This window comes from Festucalex cinctus, chromosome 7, assembly GCF_051991245.1.
Source record: "Festucalex cinctus isolate MCC-2025b chromosome 7, RoL_Fcin_1.0, whole genome shotgun sequence".
Taxonomy (NCBI): Eukaryota; Metazoa; Chordata; class Actinopteri; order Syngnathiformes; family Syngnathidae; genus Festucalex; species Festucalex cinctus.
Genome location: NC_135417.1, coordinates 21,310,297 through 21,316,296, shown reverse-complemented (window position 1 = coordinate 21,316,296; position 6,000 = coordinate 21,310,297). Strand labels below are relative to the sequence as shown.

The window sequence follows — 6,000 nt, the reverse complement described above, 5'->3', positions numbered from 1 at the left end:
TCTGGTTATTTTTTTTGTAAATTGAAGATGTCTAAACATGCAAAGTATAAAATACTGGCGGTGAGTCAAACAAAATGCCAGCAGTACAATTTGCTGAAGAACAGATAGGGTCATTTTAGTGCTGTCAAAGTTAAAGTGTTAACTCATTGATCAATCACAAAAAATTATCGCATTAATCATGTACTAACGCAGATAAATTACACTAATTTTGCAGATGATGTTTTAGCTTGACAGCAGATGGTTACGTTAAAAGTAGTGCAGGTTGAGTTTGAGCAATAAACATAACTACATGTAAGTAAAGCATTTAATAAATGTTTGCTTATGACATTCAGAATATTTGTTCATGTCAAAATATTGGGGTATTTTATTTCATTTTATACAAGTAATTAATTTATTAGAAAAAGAAGAGGATGAAAGCATGCAGTGGATCAAAAAATGTGTAAGACATTCTCATAACATTAAATGTAGAAAGAATATAACACATAACTGGTGCTCTACAAATTTGGCAGGCAAAAAAATGTTTGTTTTTTAAAGGCCTTTTTAATTAAGTGATTAATCATGATTAATCATAATTCTAAGATGTGATTGATCAGATTTTTTTTTAAATGTAATCGTTTGACAGCTCTACTTCATGTGTGGTCCAATAATCAATATTTTGGTGTACCCTTAAAGGCACTGCTTACATCACATTAAACAAAAGAGATGAATGATTTATTTACCTGTTGTCCTGTATGTGTCATCGTATCGAGGATGGCGTGGTTGATTATCCCATAAATCCAAACAGCCAAATTCTAAGTTGCCTCACAAAGCTTCTGTTTTGTTTCCACGACTTTCATTACAAATACTTTTCGTCTGAAAGTCCCTGTCAGAGAACCAAGAAGCTGTCTTGATTGGCTGATTGTGAACAATAAGAGTCCTGGTGTTGCTGTAAAAAGCCATCTGGCTGGTGGGATGCCGTGCTACGACCCGCAAACTGCGATACGCTATTTCCCATTATATGGGTTCTGTTTCTATGGGCCAAATCTATGTTTAACGCAATTTATCTGAAACACTGAATGTTTGCCATGAGTTCCAAAAGTTCTGTATTGGTTGGCTAATTGCAGGTGATGGTGTTTCCTGTCATAGGAAAGGGACATTCTGGCAAGATCACAACTCAGGGTCACTGCGATTACATCTAATGAGAAGCAGAATAAAATTCCTCACGTCTGGAAGCCAAACACATACAACAAAGGGTGTGGGGGGGGGCGAGAGGAAGGGATGGGTAAAATAAAACAGGTCAGTACAAATATTGGCATAAAGTTTGTTTCTTCAGGTGACACAAGGACTGAAGCTCTGTGGTGGGCTAAGTGTCAGTTACTGTGTTATCATTTGTCATAAAACCACTTGAATGTCCAACTCGGCATTTCAAGTAAGATGTTGCATCCACACTGTCAGATTTATGCCTGTGGAGTTGTGGCAGGTACCTCTGAGGGCTTCTCTCGCTCCAAAAAGATTCAACCAGATGAACTGCTGTCTAGCAACGGCATTAATAAACACACAAGGAGAGTTGTTGAATTTGCATACAGTATTTTGCCAAAATGAAGAAAGTCCAGTCCAAGGAAAAGACAAAATGTGATTTAAGGTATTTGGTCACCTCTTGACAAAAGGTGGAAGTTGACTCACCCAATTCGCCAGATGGGTGTTTCCCAAAACTGTCTGGGAAAGTGCGGCTGGAAAAGGGCAAGTTCTTCTCGTGCTCTGCTTTGCTCTCAAATGACAAAAAAAAAAAAATGTACAGCTTTGAACACTGCTACAGAATCCGTGGGGATCTATTCTGTAGCTGGCACTGCTGGAGCCCAGAACAACAGCAACAATCACGAGGGCCTCAGCATGAACTGGACCGACCCCTGACCCAGAGTGGGACTGTAACTCAGATACAATGACCTCATAAAGCACAGGAGAGGCGGCGTGTCCTCAAGAAGAACACATCATATGAAGTGGAGACACGTAAACAGGGGAATGGTGACGATATACATTCTGCCACTTTCTGGATATCCAGCAGGGTGACACCAATTCAAATCGTGCAGCAACTCATTTCATATGTTATATAATGTACAACAAGCATCCATGATACAATTAATAACAACTGAAATTTGACATTATTCCTCTAACACTACACAGATCGTACACACAAATTTAATATCGTCATGTGTTCTGTTATGGTAATAAAAGTGCACTATCCATCAGGTCAATTCTGGTGCAACCCATTTTGGTGGTATGTCATTTTTAATTATTATAATATATACAGTGATCAGCGTATATGAGTACACCCTCTTCGAGAAATGTAAAGATTTTATTCAATATCTCAATGAACATTAGAACGATTTCCAAAATTTTGACAAAATATTTTCTGTAGAATATGCGCTTAACACACAACATGAAACTAAGGTTGACAATAGAATGCATAGATTACAAAATACTTAGTTTAATCAACTTAAATAATGTAAAAAAAATGAATGCATCCCACAAAAAAAATGATTACATTTAGTATTTTCTATGACTGCATGTTCCTCACGTGCCTGTGTGGGTCTTCTCCGGGTACTCCGGTCTCCTCCCACATTCCAAAGACATGCATGGCAGGTTAATTGGGCGCTCCGAATTGTCCCTAGGTGTGCTTGTGAGTATGGATGGTTGTTTGTCTCTGTGTTCCCTGAGATTGGCTGGCAACCAATTCAGGGTGTACCCCGCCTACTGCCCATAGCCTGCTGGGATAGGCTCCCGCACCCCCAAGTAACCATTGCTGTAGTTTGCCTCCTAGAGGTTTACGCCATTACTTGCACACAGCAGCTTGTCCAGAGAAAGAGGAATGAATGACTTTGTGGTACAGTGGTTTTCGAGCCCTTAACCGTAATTTTAGTCTCAATGAGAACTTGAGGAGAGGGGTATGTTGAAAATTGTTACTCTGTAGCCTACTAATAAACCATTTAAATAAAGCTCCCGCCAAATCTTTTAAAGCCTCCGTCATTGCCCCATTTAATGGCTGTTAATAAAATTCCTTGTTTGTGGGTGCACCAGCTGACCAGAAACTGACTCAAATACCTACAATTAAGTGACAGTTGTTACAAAAAGTGAGCGGTACAATCTGTACTGACCGCTAGCTAACAGCAAAATCACACGTAGGCTAACAACCACTCCCACTAATATTCACACTTATAGGCATTTTGATTCTTCACTTAATCTCACAAGTAAGTATTTGGAGTGTGAGCTGAGGCTGAAGTCCACGAAAAAGCATGCAAAGAAGGCCAGAATTGTGAACCACAAGCTTGAGAGCTTTGAGGCAGATGTGCTAACCACTAGCACAGCACACATCAATAAAGGATTTCAGAACTGTTTTCACTTTGTGATGTAGTGGGATCCTCGTCTGACTTTAGAGGCAGCCTTGGTTCAGTTTAAGGGTGTTAAGAAAAATCGATTTGTCAGTATATAGCGGTATTACAGCGCACAATTCTTGTATCGATTCAATATACGCCCGAATCGATATTTAAACATCAATTTTTTTTAATGAACATAAGGCTTAATATTTTATTTTAATGCTGTTTGAACATGAAACAAATTGCAAACGGTTTGTTAAATACAATGCTGAAATTTCAGTTAAATACATTATCATACAAATCTTACAGTGTACATGTACAAGTTTACTGAATAGTATTTTCTAAATTTGAGTTTAAAAAAAATCGCAATAATCGACTTACAGGTTCGTATCAGGATTAGTTGGTATCGAATCGAATCGTGACCTATGAACCATGATACGGATTGAATAGCCAGATACTAGGCAATTCACACCCTTATTTCAGTTCACACTCAGTGATGGTGTGAGTGTGAATAGTTGTTTGTCTCTACATGGATAGTTTGACTGGCTGGCAACCTGTCCGGGATTGAATCTATCTTTCACCCAAATTCACTCAGTTCCAGTTCTCTGTCACCCTGAACAGGACAAGTTTTAAAATGGATGAATGACTGTTGAGTTTTGTATGAATTAATTTAGCAAACTGGACCAATGCCTCCTGTTCATGTCCAGCACCTCCATAGATCTTGCCAAATCTTTCTAAAATGATATGAGGAGGTTTCAAGTTTTAAGTGTGAGTTTTCCCCTCAGGGAAATAAACCGTAATACCAGACAAAAACATTGTAAAGCAGTTTACTACGCTCTGTTTGGAAATTCTGACCTCCTGAAAAGGAAATTTGGTATTAAGAATAAAGGAAAAAGCTTAAGTTGATTGATTAAATTGCGAAAGTCAATATTCCACAGAAAAAAAAAGCATTTCCAGAATTTATGCTGTGCATTAGAGGAAAATAAAAATGCTAGCTTTAAAAAAAAAAAAAAAAACGGAATGTTTTTGGTTTACACGTATGACAACAAGAAAGATGCTAGCAAAGAACAATGTCTCGATGTCTTCACTATCAGCACTGCGGCAAACGTGCTTTTATAACACCATCTGGACCGAATCCCTCAGTGATCCCCCGTTGACCTGTCCAAACAATTTGGTTAAACATCCTGTCTACAAATGAAGGCCAGAGATGGTGTCCAAACCTTGCTTGGGCCGTGTTACAAGCCACCCTGCAGTGTTTTGGGTCATCCAGACAGGAAATGAAAGGAAAACTGTTGCAAAAGAGATGCCGTGCATGACTCACCAACAGACCTGCTGTTCGAATGCTACATTTGCACAATGTCAGTGCCCCAATTTGCTCACAACCTAGTGGGCCCTATTGGCCATTTTCTTCTCGTATTTAAGTCTTGCTCAGTTTTCTCATGGCCTATCATGTTACTCGTGAAAGGGATCTGAGGGAAGTTCAAAAGGCACACTACAGTTTGGGCCGGAGCTTTTTTTTTTTTTTAAATGTATGAAAATGGAAACAGATGAAGGGAAAAATATATTTTCTGGTTTTAATATTGATTCTGTAGGAGGACGAACATGACAAACATTCTTAACATTTTCTTGTGCTGTAAAATGTATAGAATAAACATTGAATCGGGATTTCTGTCAACGAAGATTATTGTCGGGGCCTGCGACGCACATTTCTATCAGCAATCATTTCTGCAATGAACTAGCGCCAATGACTTCCGTAGTTGTGCACTGTCTGTCATGTTTGGGGTCACGCCAGGGTTAAGTTTGAGTTCATGACCTGTTAAGTTGGATTTATGACCGTGTGGTCAAGTCTGTTTTGTACTGATGTAACAAGTGTCTGTTTTGTACTGCTGTAACATCATCTGGTTTCAACTGGAAAAACGCTGTGTGATGTTATGTGATGTCAGGACGTATGTGATGTCAATCTTCAATCCTTTAATTAGTGACAACCAATGAGAAGTGTTTGTGTTTGCCGGATTATTGCTTTCTGTCCTTCTGTGCAACTCTCTTTGTTTCTCGTCTCGTCAAATTTGTTCTACGCCTCTCGGTGTGAATAAATAGTTAAAACCTTATTTGTGACTGCGCTTTGGGATCCAACCCCCAGCACATGACTCTGTCAGGATGATTATGCATGACACTAACATGTGGTGATCTTCAAAATCACATTTCGCGTGTAATACACGGACAACAATTCATTGGTTGGCTTTTATTTTGAAGTTGTTCCATACAGTGCATGTGGTGGCGTGACGGGTGTCTTGACTCGTCTCTTGACTTGGAGTTGTGGCCAGTTGATATCATCGTCACTAACTTTTGCCACCAATATCAAGACAACTCCATCCCGAAATCATATTCAATTGCTAATTAAGGACACTAAAAAACTCAAACAAACAAATGAATTACATCAACAGTCAGCCGAGCGTCTGGTGGCATTGAGATACTCTAGTATGACGTCATCTCATGGCACAGTCACCTCTCCTCCCAATATTCGCAAAATAATAACTGAAATTGATACGTTGCATGTCCTTTTTGCACATTCTCACTAAAGTCACTTAAAAATTTGGAAACATTTGGCTGGAAACCCCGAAGAACAGGCCGTGTTGTTATCAGGGATGTG

General features: G+C 39.1%; 1 long non-coding RNA gene across 1 annotated transcript; it reads right to left on the bottom strand.

The window, feature by feature from the left end:
* Nucleotides 1–760: 760 nt before the first annotated feature.
* LOC144022570 (uncharacterized) lies at nt 761–1,879 on the bottom strand. The gene is made up of 3 exons (XR_013284364.1): nt 1,663–1,879; nt 1,464–1,509; nt 761–862 (listed from the first exon to the last, which is right to left on the bottom strand). It is a non-coding gene; the product is annotated as an uncharacterized LOC144022570 (long non-coding RNA).
* Nucleotides 1,880–6,000: the final 4,121 nt, after the last annotated feature.